At 40.1% G+C, this 12,897-nt stretch overlaps 1 protein-coding gene across 6 annotated transcripts in view; it reads right to left on the reverse strand.

Annotated features, from left to right (window-relative positions):
- Window positions 1-12,897, reverse strand: part of LOC126035234 (nipped-B-like protein) — a 180,055-nt gene that overhangs the window by 144,973 nt on the left and 22,185 nt on the right. Inside the window, exon 2 of one of the 6 annotated variants that reach the window (XM_049793480.1) lies at window positions 4,838-4,900. The exons of the other annotated variants lie outside the window; for them this stretch is intronic. The gene's annotated coding sequence lies outside the window, so the exon portion shown is untranslated. The remainder of the gene's footprint in view (window positions 1-4,837; window positions 4,901-12,897) is intronic. 6 annotated transcript variants of the gene reach the window in all.

Below are 12,897 nucleotides of genomic sequence, written 5' to 3' on the forward strand. Positions count from 1 at the left end.
CATTTTTTAAAACTGCTTATTTCAGGAACGACTTATTATTTTCCTGATGAACTGCTGAATGAGTTTTAATTTAGTTCAGTACAACAACTGTGGTCATCAAGATTTTGTCTATCCATATATTGTCAGTATTCTAGCTTAGGGCTGCTCTTCAGGCTACTGTGCATCAGCTGAGCTATGGTATTTTGGATTTGTGTGACGGGTTTTGGTAGTGGGGGAGGGGGCTGCAGGGGTGGCTCCTGTGAGAAGCTGCTAGAAGCTTCCCTGGCTCCAAGTTGGACCCACCTCTGGCCAAGGCCAAGCCCATCAGCGACGGTGGCAGTGCCTCTGGGATAACATATTTAAGAAGGAAAACCTGCAGCAGAGGAGGGGAGTGGAATGTGAGAGAAACCCCTCTGCAGACACCATGGTCAATGAAGGAGGAGGGGGAGGAGGTGCACCAGAGGAGGTGATGCCCCTGCAGTTCATGGCAAGACGGCAGGCTGTCCCCCTGCAGCCCATAGAGGTGAACAGTGGGGCAGATGCCCACCTGCAGCCCATAGAGGACCCCACGCCAGAGCAGTTGGATGCCCCCAAAGATGGCCGTGACTCCATGGGAAAGCCTGTGCTGGAGCAGCCTGAGCCTGAAGGACTGTAGCCCACGGAAAGGACCCACGCTGGACCAGCTTGTGAAGAACTGCAGCCTGTGGGAAGGACCCATGCCGGAGAAGTTCATGGAGAACTGTCTCCTGTGGGAGGGACCCCATGCTGGAGCAGGGGAAGAGTGAGGAGTCCTCCCTGAGGTAGAAGGAGCGGCAGAGACAATGTGTGACAAACTGACCACAACCCCTATCCCCCGTCCCCCTGCACCACTTGGGGGGAGGAGGTAGAGAAAATCAGGAGTAAAGTTGTGCCTGGGAAGAACGGAGGGGTGGGAAGAAGGTGTTTTAAGATTTGGTTTTACTTCCCATTATCCTTGTGTGATGGGTTAACCCTGGCTGAACACCAGGTGCCCACCAAAGCCGTTCTATCACTCCCCCATCCTCAGCTGGATAGGGGAGAGAAAATATAACAAAAGGCTCGCGGGTCGAGATAAGGACAGGAGAGATCATTCACTATTACCGTCACGGGCAAAACAGACTCAATTTGCAAAACATACTCAATTTATTACAAAATCAACCAGAGCAAGGTAATGAGAAGTAAAATGAAATCTCAGAACACCTTCCCACCACCCCTCCGTTCTTCCCGGGCACAACTACCCTCCCGGATTTCACCACCAAGCCCCCCCAGCGGCACAGGGGGACAGGGATGGGGTTTATGGTCATCACACGTTATTTTCTGCCGCTTCACCTCCTCAGGACGAGGGCTGATCACACTCTTCCCCTGCTCCAGCGTGGGGTCCCACCCACGGGAGACAGTCCTCCACGAACTCCTCCAACGTGGGCCATTCCCACGGGCTGCAGTTCTTCACGAACTGCTCCAGCATGGGTCCATTCCACGGTGTGCAGTCCTTCAGGAGCACACTGCTCCAGCGCGGGTCCCCCACGGGGTCACAAGTCCTGCCAGAAAACCTGCTCCGTGGGCTCCTCTCTCCACAGATCCGCAGGTCCTGCCAGGAACCTGCTCCAGCGCGGGGTTCCCGCGGGGTCACAGCCTCCCTCGGGAACCCACCTGCTCCGGCGTGGGGTCCTCCACGGGCTACAGGTGGAGATCTGCTCCACCGTGGACCTCCCTGGACTGCAGGGGGACAGCCTGCCTCACCAGGGTCTTCACCACGGGCTGCAGGGGAATCTTCGCTCCGGCGCCTGGAGCATCTCCTCCCCCTCCTTCTTCACTGACCTTGGTGTCCGCAGGCTTGTTTCTCTTACATGTTCTCACTCCTCACTCCGGCGGCAGTTTCTCTCCGTCCCAACTTTTTTTCCTTCTTAAAAATGTTATCACAGAGGCGTTACCACTATCACTGATTGGCTCGGCCTTGGCCGGCGGCGGGTCCGTCTCAGAGCCAGCTAATATGGGCTCGCTCTCTCTCGAACACAGGGGAAGCTTCCAGCAGTTTCTTACAGAAGCCACCCCTGTAAACCGCCCCCGCTACCAAAACCTTGCCAAACAAAACCAATACACCTTGTTTTGATTTGATTGGTAGTAAATTAAATTGATTTTGTTTTTTCCCCCAAGTTGAGTCTGGTTTTTGCCTGTGACCATAATTAGTAGGTGATCCCTCCCTGTCCTTGTCTCAACCCACGAGCTTTTCTTTATATTTTCTCCTCCTCACCCCACTGGGGAAGGAAAGGAGTGAGCAAGTGGCCTTGTGGTGCTTTGTTGCCAGCTGGGCTTAAACCACGACATATGGTAACTGCATGTGACTTCCTGCAGCTTTGCAACTGATATATAGTAAAAGTGTAAAAATGCCTCTGTCAATATACAAAAACATTATGCTATCATACTCTGACAGTGTAAGTTTAGCCCTATAAAACATCTGCTTTATACATCAGGAAGCTTTCCATTTCATTTACTTTTGCATTAGCATGGTAATTTTATCAAAATATCATGGAATATCTTGAGTTGGAAGGGACCCATAAGGATCAAAGTCCAACTCCCTGCTCCCCACAGGACTAACTAAAACTAAATCATGTGACTAAGAGCATTGTCCAGACGCTCCTTGAACTCTGACAGGCTTGGCGCCGTGACCACTTCCCTGGGGAGCCTGTTCCAGTGACCGACCACCCTCTCAGTGAAGAACCTTTTCCTCATGTCCAATCTGAACTTCCCCTGACACAGCTTCATTCCATTTCCTCGTGTCCTATTGCTGGTCACCAGAGAGAGGAGATCAGCACCTCCCCCTCTGCTGCCCCCCTTGAGGAAGTTGTAGACTGTGATGAGGTCACCCCTCAGCCTTCTTTTCTCCAAGCTGAACAAACCAAGTGACCTCAGCAGCTCCTCATAAGTCTTGCCCTCGAGGCCTTTCACCATCTTGGTCACCCTCCTCTGGACACACTCTAATAGTTCGTTGTCCTTCTTATATTGAGGCACCCAAAACTACACACAGTACTTGAGGTGGGGCTGCACCAGTGCAGTGCAGAGTGGGACAATCACCTCCCTCGACCAGCTAGCTATGCTGTGCCTGATGCACCCCAGGACACGGTTGGCCCTTTTGGCTGCCAGGGTACACTGCTGACTTATATTCAACTTGCCATCAACCCAACCCCCCAGACCTCTTTTTACGGGGCTGCTCTCCAGCCTCCCGCCCCCCAATTCGTATGTATAACCAGGATTACGCCATCCCAGGTGAAGAATTCGGCACTTGTTCTTGTTAAATTTCACATGGTTGGTGATTGCCCAGCTCTCTAGTCTATCCAGATCTCTCTGCAAGGCCTCTCTTGCCCTTGAGGGAGTCCACAACTCCTCCAAACATAAATTAACAGAAATTAATATAAAAAACAATAAGTACAGGACAACCTGAGAATCAGAGATGCTGAGTGAAAGTAATAGCACTAAAGGTGCTGACATAAAGCACAGGATAAAGTTCCATGTAACAGCTGAACTGTTTCAGTGGCTTACTGCCACTGAAAGCTACTGCTCTCACAACACTCTCTGATTCGTTATTCATTTCAATGAGAAAGGACAATATAGTAAACAAATAAGAGGGTAAGAATGAGATGACCTAATCTTATCCTGAAAGGTAGTACTCAAGAAGAAATCTTTATTTTAAATTTCTAATGCAATTAAGAGTTGGACTGAGAAATGGGAGAAAAGCACTAATCGTTTATCTCCCTTTGCCTCCTCCTGTGCATTTTCAACCGCTAGAGCAAAACCAAATATGCCTCCTTTCCTACTACTGTTGCTACTGGCAACTCTTCAAAAATACTGTTTTGCAAAAATCTTTCCTCAAATTCAAGTATTCTATGTCTTACTGCTTTCCTATTCTCTCAGTTTTACTCATTAGCCAGGTTTCCTTCCACACTGTCCCCACTGCTTCATAAAACAAAACAAAACAAAAAAAAACCAACCAAACCAAAAAACAAACCAACCAACCAAAAAAAAAAAAAAAAAACCAACCAAAAAAAACCCCAAACTATTACTACTGAAACACCAAGAAAAACTAGGATTAATCCTGCTCCTTTTCTCCCTCAGGACAGTAGAGCAACACTGTAGTGTACTCAATATAAGTATTAATAGAAACAGTGGTGAGAAAGTGATGTAATCTTTGAGAGCACAGATGTGCTGAATTCTTCCGTCCAGTCTGCCAATATTTCCAAATTCTTAAATATTATATGGTAATAATTTAAACTTGAGATGTGTACCTGACCCCTAATATATATGAGCAAAAAGCTACAAAAAAAAAAAAAAAAAGGGGGGGGGGGGGGGAGACAGAGAAAGGTCATGGGAACTTGATCATCAATGATGAAAATGACTGTCTAATGAAAGGCCTCTCATCTCCAAGTACTACAGAGACTATCTGATGATCTAAAGTAGATTATTTTTTTGTTTCACGTGTTGCTACTATCTTATCAAGAGTTGGTCTACACAGGGAAATTGGTCACTTCAAACACTCACATCCAAATGTTCAGTCCACTGTTAAACACCCTACTGGTCCCACGCACCAGACAAAAGTCTTCAGCTATTCTAGCCCAATCCTAGGGTTACCTGTACCTCTAGCAGGATAATTATATAATGACAAGCATCAGTATGTAAAAAATCACATGCAAGAACAATGTAAAATAAGCTGGATTTAAAATAACACCATATACTATATCCACATCAAAATAAATACATACAATCACTATAACATCCACTATTCAAATTGATTTAGGTCATTGAAGAATTTCTAACATGCTGTTCTGCAGAATCCATGAAACCTTACCTTATACCTTCTGCAATACAGCAGCATAACACTGGCAAGCTCTGGCCGTTTTCACTGGTACTACTGTAAAGAAAAGACATCTAAGACTTAACGAAGTTACTACTATTTCTATTTTTATACCGTACAAGAATTACCCATGGTGGTCTCTGGAAAACCAAACTAACAGACTCAAACTCCAGCTGATGTTTTACTTGCCAACAAACCCAACAAATGCCAACTTCAATGGAAGTTTTGGTCTACTGAATAGACTGACTGAAAACAACTCACAGCTGAACTCTAAAACATCTGTATATATGTAGATAGTTAACCCATTGTTGTGGTTTAACCCCAGCCAGCAACTAAGCACCACGCAGCCGCTCACTCACTTCCCCCCCACCCAGTGGGATGGGGAAGAGAATCTGGGAGAGAAAAAAATAATAAAAAATAATAATAATTAAAAAAAGGTAAAACTCATGTGTTGAGATAAGAACAGTTTAACAGGACAGAAAAAACTAATAATGATAATAATAAAATGACAGTAATAATAATAAAAGGATTGGAATATACAAAACAAGTGATGCACAATGCAATTGCTCACTACTTGCTGACCAATGCCCAGTTAGTTCCCGAGCAGCGATCCACCCCCCAGGCCAACTCCCCCCCAGTTTATATACTAGACAGGACATCACATGGTATGGAATACCCTGTTGGCCACTTTGGGTCAGCTGCCCTGGCTGTGTCCCCTCCCAACTTCTAGTGCCCCTCCAGCCTTCTTGCTGGCTGGGCATGAGAAGCTGAAAAATCCTTGACTTAGCATAAACACTACTTAGCAACAACTGAAAACATCAGTGTGTTATCAACATTCTTCTCATACTGAACCCAAAACATAACACTATACTAGCTACTAGAAAGAAAATTAACCCTATCCCAGCTGAAATAAGGACACCCATTATGTAACATTGTGTAGACAGCACTCATGAATATATAGCATACTTCAAATTTAATCCTCACTGTCCACTAAAAATGACTCATTTTGTACAGGTTCCTATTTCAGATATTAAGGGTAAGCTCTTCTCTAACTTGAATTCTATTCAGTGGACAGCCTGACCTTCAACTCCAAATTATGCATACATGCCTTCAAAGCAGTAACAGCTTCTGGGTGAAACTTCAGGAAAACTTTGGCAATGCCTCCAACACTGTCAGGTAATCCTCTTCAAAAAGCTTAATGACCCAAGATGATTTATGATTCACGAATAACAGCACTAATAAATACTAGAAAATAAGTAGTACTTTTATGAAGAGGCCCAGGTTTGAGTAGCAGTATTTCTCAGAAATATTTATGGGTCTTGCAGACTTGTTCACTGGCCTGTCAAGGAGCAGAAAGTTGCCTGGGTTTTAGAAGGTAGTAGGTAAAGATATTTGATCAATAGAAGATGTGGTGGACAGGGAGACACTTGTCCATTATAAACTGCAGGTAGTTCCTTCCAGTTTTTAGCAAAAATTCTTATGCCTGAATTCTGCAAACAAGGAATATGGCTTGTACAATGACAGCATCCTTAAACCTCTCTCTCCTTTCCATCTTTTTGGAAATTACCATCACAAAATTAAACATATGATCAAATTTATTAAGAACAAGCATTTTCAAATTCCATAACTTCTGATATGGTTTGGTTTTGTTGCTTTTCTTCCCCTCGATTACAAAGGGATAATTCTGAACACAACATATGCAATCTGAAAGTTGCAATATTAAAATATGAAAAAACCTTCTCTGATTCTTAGTTTAGGAAAGAAAAAATAGTAAAGAAAAACATTGCACATGAAAATGTTGTGGTGTTAAAAATTCAAAGTACATTTAATAACAGCAAAATATTGGAAACAACTCTTAAAGCAAGGTTCTCCTAAGCCAGTAAGGGGAAGCCTTAGAAGAAATGACATCACCATCTCAATCAGGATAATAAAAGAGAAAAAAAAAAAAACCTGCAAATTTAAACATAACAATGACAGGAAAAGCCAGGGAAATATGCCAAAGAATTAATATAATACATTCATAAAGCTAAATTTAATGTATCAAGGTTTAGGGTTGGTTGTCTGTTTACATTTGTACTTTTTTTTTCTTAACAGAATTTTCCTCATATTCTGTCTAAAATTGTCAAAGCCATAAGCCACACTAGTGTCAGAGGTAAGAATGAGCTATTCTAAGTAAATAATTTATTCCTAGGTTTGCCACTCCACCTAAATTGCTAAGTGATCCCACTTTTAACAAATGACAGCAATCCAAATTGAGTGATCATACCCTAACTTGAAAGACAGCAGCCTGTCCACACCATTAAACTAAAAATTACCATATAATTAATTAAACATCACTAGCAGTTGCCGCTCAAAATAGGCTCACGTTCTGAATAGCAAAAGCACTTCAGCACAAGACTGACAAGCACAGATAGAGCTACAACAATAAATTTATAGAATGCATAATTCTCATCTTCTTACATTCATTCAACGTAGGTCACGTAACAAAAAAGACTGTACCAAATACTTAAAAATGTTACGAACATAACAGAGCAAAACAGGACCTGCCTGTTAAGTAACTTTTTAAATTAAAGATTAATACCTGCAGTTGCTTATATTTTCTGCATTGCTGTTTGTAGCATAACATATTCAAAACAATACTAATCTTTCAGTCGGCATGAGCAGTAAGAAGAAATGGAGGCTTTTGCTTGAGTAGGACCAAAGATACCTCAAACCTATCCAGGCACATATGGCACAGTTTCAGAATTATGACTGCTTTGTGAAACTGCATTAGTCCAGCAAATGATTTAATCATAGGCTGTGTCAGTTGTTATACTACTCACAGTCAGATACAGCTCCACTAGCAACAGAGTTCAATTAAGAATAGATTCCACATGTTAGGTAATGCACAACACAGAAGAAAACACCCTTCTTACCCAAAAGCTTTTCATTAATTTTTTTTTTTTCCAGTTAATTCTTATAATACTTGTTTGTGGTTTTAATACCTCTGAAAAGCAATTTCATTGCCTAGGTCAGCTAAGAAAGATTTCCCTCACTTTTACCAGATTCAGCCTGCATACTCCAGCACCTGATGCTTCTGAGAAATTATGAGCAAGCATTATAAGTCCATCTTTGGTTGTAGAAACTGAGAGAATCTTTGAAACCGCCTAGATCAAGTACCGCTGACAGTTCTGGAGATCAAAGTATACTTTGTATAACCTTACATAGAAATTCAGTGAGACCTACTAAGCAAATGGCAAATTCAAAGTTAAATTCAAAATATATGGTTAAGGCAAAGCTTAACCAACAGACTGTAAGAAAGTGGTTTTTTAAAAATATCAATATGTATGCCATTTTCCAAAAACAGTGTACTGCAATTCGCTGGTGTTGTTTGTTTGGTTTTTTTTAAGTTAACTCTTGGTTAACTTAAAAAAAATTGCTATCCTATTGTCAGGATTTCTGCCACAACGTGACTGAGATCTCTCGACCAGTAGGTGGAAAAGGCATTTCTTTACAATTTAATCTCAGTCATCCAATTTCAAGAGTCATAAGGCACAAGCTGTGTATGATACCTGACTAGATAAAGGGTGCAGAAATGCTCTCTGCTGATAAGGTGCTGGAAACTTTAAAAGTTGCAAGTCTTTAGGTTTTTTTTCTTTTATAATACAACCACCTTCTACATCATCTTACCATGTTTTAGCCACCTGCTCTTCTAGCCAGGAACTTAAAAAGCTAAGAAATTATACTGCACAGGTAACGAAGTACAGAGAAGAGTTATGTGATTACTGTTAATATTAAGGTCTGGTCTTGTACTATCTCAGCGGTTTAATGCATTCAGTCGGATGGACAAATCCTCAAAAGAGTGGAGGGAAGAAAAAAAAAAAAGGTAATTTCCAACACACCAGGACACCTCCTCCACAGTTTCAGAAAACAGACCGAAAGGCAACTGTCATCATACTAAAACAATCAAATATTCTGAAAGACTATTTTTTAGGAATCAAAAGGGACATTTTTTTCTTAGTCACAACTCGACTGCCTGCCAGTTGGGTTTTTTTTTTTTTGGCTGGTACTCAAATTGTTGTTCAAATTATGCATTTGTCAGGTTTTTTTGTATTATATATAGACACACTCATATAACACAAGCAGGATTAATGCTATCAAGTCCATCAAGAAAATTTCTAGCCAGTAACACCTCCCCTGTAACAGTACCTAAATTAACAACCATGTTAGTTTAGGCAAATTAAAGCTGTAGTTACAGGCATGGCTGGACAAGCAATATCAAAATGAGGTTTAAGAGAAGAAACCTTGTAAAACTAGAAAATCATTGGAGGATTTCAGATTCCATGAGTGTTTTTCTCAGTTAAACTCTTGCATATGACAACCTATTTGGTAACATGATTTAAAACAAACATAAAACCCTACATTTTCCACCTCAAACACAAAACAAGGGAAGGGAGAAATATAATCCAGAATGGACTCTTCAATCAATATGTAATGATTGCATGCAGCAACACTATCACAGATTTTTTTAAACTACTTTTTAAAGACTGTCCTTTTCACAGATATAAATTAAACTGCAGTGTTAAGGAGGGTTCTTACCACAAAAAGTAAACAAAACTTGATAGAGAGGTTTTATTAATCAATTTTAAATAAAAGTATTTTTCCTTACTTTTCCAGTTCTAGAGAGTCAGAAGATCATGGCCCTGTATATCAACTATTTCTCATTACAATTCAAAAGCTTTGAATAAACTAGATTTATACAATTTTAATAACTTTCAAAACTCCTACTCTACCTATTGTGGAAAAAGCATTACTGTTCAGGTAAACAAACTAAACTGTTCAATAATTTAGGATAAGGTGTGCACTTGACTAAGCATGGTCACTCCTAATAAGCCCCTATACTCTGAAAACAAGATACCAACTTAACTTTACATTGTCACTGTGCTGGTTTTGGCTGGGAAAGAGTTAAATTTCTTCATAGTAGCTAGTATGAGGCTATGTTTTGGATTTGTGCTGGAAACAGTGTTGATAATACAGGGATGTTTTCATTATTGCTGAGCAGTGCTTACACAGAGTCAAGGCCTTTTCTGCTTCCCACCCCACCCCACCAGCAAGTAGGTTGGAGGTGCACAAAAAGTCAGGAGGGGACACAGCTGGGACAGCTGACCCCAACTGACCCAAGGGATATTCCAGACTATATGACATCATGCTCAGTAATAAAACTAGGCTGGCAGGGGGGGCTGCTGCTCAGGGATGGGCTGTTCATCAGTTGGTTGGTGGTAAGCAATTGTTTTCATTTGCATCACTTGTCTTTCTTGGGTTTTATTTTCCTCTCAGTTTTTTACTCACAATTTTTAAAAAATTATTATTTCTTCTTAATTATTAAACTGTTTTTATCTCAACTCACAAGTTTCTTTCTCACTTTTACCTTTCAATTCTCCCCCCATCGCATGGGGGGGGGGGGGGGGGGAGGGAGTGGCTGTGTGGTGTTTAGTTGCTGGCTGGGGTTAAACCACGACACACACACATTATCCACAAAAGCTTATATTAATGGGTTTTATGCTCTCCAAGTACTACACTATCAAACTTGTATAACTAAACTGCCAATTTTATAATACAAGAAATTAGAAAATTCAGCTATAAAACTATACTTTGTTGGCTACTATAATTTCCCTAGCTGGCCTTGATTTAATCACTGCATGTGTAGTATTTTTTTAAGCTTAAGGAAATTTAGATGTAGCAGTCTTGAAGACAGGAAGCTGTACAACCATGTGACCATTGTCCTATCATACGAACCTGACAAAAAAAGCACAGTAGGTAGGGTTATGGATGAGAGGTGAGAAACTGAACTATAGGCATCTTAACCCTCTGTGTCTTGCATTTTCTAAATTCACATCTGGTAAAAAGAGAAGTTTTGTTTGCTAAAGGAACATCCAAAAAATCCACATTAGTACCAAGACAACTGAACTTCCTCCAAAAGTCCTAGCCATCTCCTGTATCTTCTTAGTATACCTGCTTATTTAGCAAAATTTAAAATAATCCATGAGATCAAAGCTGTCTAAAGCTCTCTGAAGTGGACTGTGGTAGGATCCAGAAAATAACAGGAAAAGCAAGAAGCACATGCAGGATCTGCAAGAGATCTAACAGCTACTATCTTATATATGTACAAAAGAAAAATCATTTGATAGCCAGAAGTTTAAGAACATTATTCAGATTACATTACAGCATATAAGGCCCCTACAAATAAAGTACAAGGAAGAAACACTGGTGAAAATTCCACTTCTTTCACCATTAATGGCTAGAGAGAAAGGATTTATGTGGATCCTTGCCCCCAGATAGCTGTCCATTAAACTGAATGAGAAATTTTTAAATTAGAAAGTTTCACTGTCAAAGTGGACATAGAAAATGCTTCCATTTAAACAGATTTTATTTTAAAATAACAGAACTAAGGTGTTTCTATTTTATACCATTAAAATATTTCTAAAACAAAACAGTTACATTCTAATTTAAGGTTTAGCACACTTTGATTTTATTTTCTTCCACAAATATCACTATGTTGTTTTCAAATGTCAATCTAAATATTTTTACTGACGTAACTTTTCTAGAAATTTGATCAGAGATACCACACATTGTTTTTATTTTCCTTTGGAGTAGAATATCATTGAAAATTGTACAACATACCATACAGAGAGAAGGTTCACACTAGTTCACATTATTGCTAAAACTAAATACAAGTAAGCAAACAAGACAACATATTCATATATGCTAATCCATACTTCCCCAAAAGCCAAGGAAATAAGAGGTATATTGAAACAAAAAGATCCATGCAGAGCTATGTGTTCTATTACACTAACATTTGTAAGTTGTCAACATCTTCCAATCAGCCAAAACATTTCCCAGGACCTATTTTAGTAACACGCTTTGAAAGTCAGTATTCCTAAATAATTTATAAGTATTTTTAATCAAACACTACAATACTGTAAAACAATGAAATTATTGCAAATCAACAAACATTCCTCCTCAGAAAACCCTCAGAAATCAAGTTTTTTCCCACAAACTTACCCAACTCACCCAAGCTGAAACATATCTGTTCATATTTTGCAAGGTGAGAAAGGGACTAAAGCCCTTCATCTTGTTCAAATCACACACTTGCAAAGCTCTCATTTGTTAATCTGTTATAACACACAAACCAGAGAAAGACAGCCACATTCATACTCCACCCAACCAACCTCTTCTGTCAATGCTCCAAAGTAAAACAGGACAAGAATTCCCCCCCCCCCCCCCGAGGTCTTTCATGATGGGGCTTCTTCACTGCCTTATGAGAGTTAGTGATTAAACAGCCAATTTCAAAATTGGGGGGAGGGTAGGAAGGGGGAGAGATGAGTAAGCCTTTACTAATTAAAAAAAAGTAGTTTATCCTTTTTCAAGTAGAATATTAAAAATAACATCAATGAAATGCAAAAATCTAAGTCTCAGTGTAAGAGCGGCTTATTTTGGTTTAGTAACTTGAGTTACTGAAGTTGGAATGTGGTCTTTCCAAAAAGCATATTCAAATTATATCACATATACAAGCTCTCACTTACAAAAGCAAGGAGATAATGAGGTTGACAAAAAATATGGCAAAAAACCTACATAGTAAAAGAAAAAAGCACTCTTAAAATTACTTTTTCAAAGGAGTGACTGGTAAAATCTCAGAGAGGATAAATGCACTACTACTACTTCACTATTCATTAATATATGACAAATATTTTTTCATGATTTACAAGAGTAAGTCACACCTTCCAATATGAGAAAGTTGGCCATCAATTAATGACTGAAACAGCAAAAATTGCATTTTCCCATTTGTGAATTTTCTTTATTTGTATGAGTTGCAGATATCATTTTATTGATTAAATAAAAATCCACATGCATCCTATAAATACATCTCTAAATTCTAAACTGATATGCTAAAATAAAAGAGAAGCAAGTCTTAGGGCTGGGACACAGTTCCAAGTTACTGACTGAACTGCCAAGCTGACTATGTTATGGGCATATGAAGAAGGTCCAAGAACTGTTCCATGAAGTTAGATCAGTCC

The sequence above is a fragment of the Accipiter gentilis genome, chromosome W (genome assembly GCF_929443795.1).
Source record: "Accipiter gentilis chromosome W, bAccGen1.1, whole genome shotgun sequence".
In the NCBI taxonomy this organism is placed as follows: Eukaryota; Metazoa; Chordata; class Aves; order Accipitriformes; family Accipitridae; genus Astur; species Astur gentilis.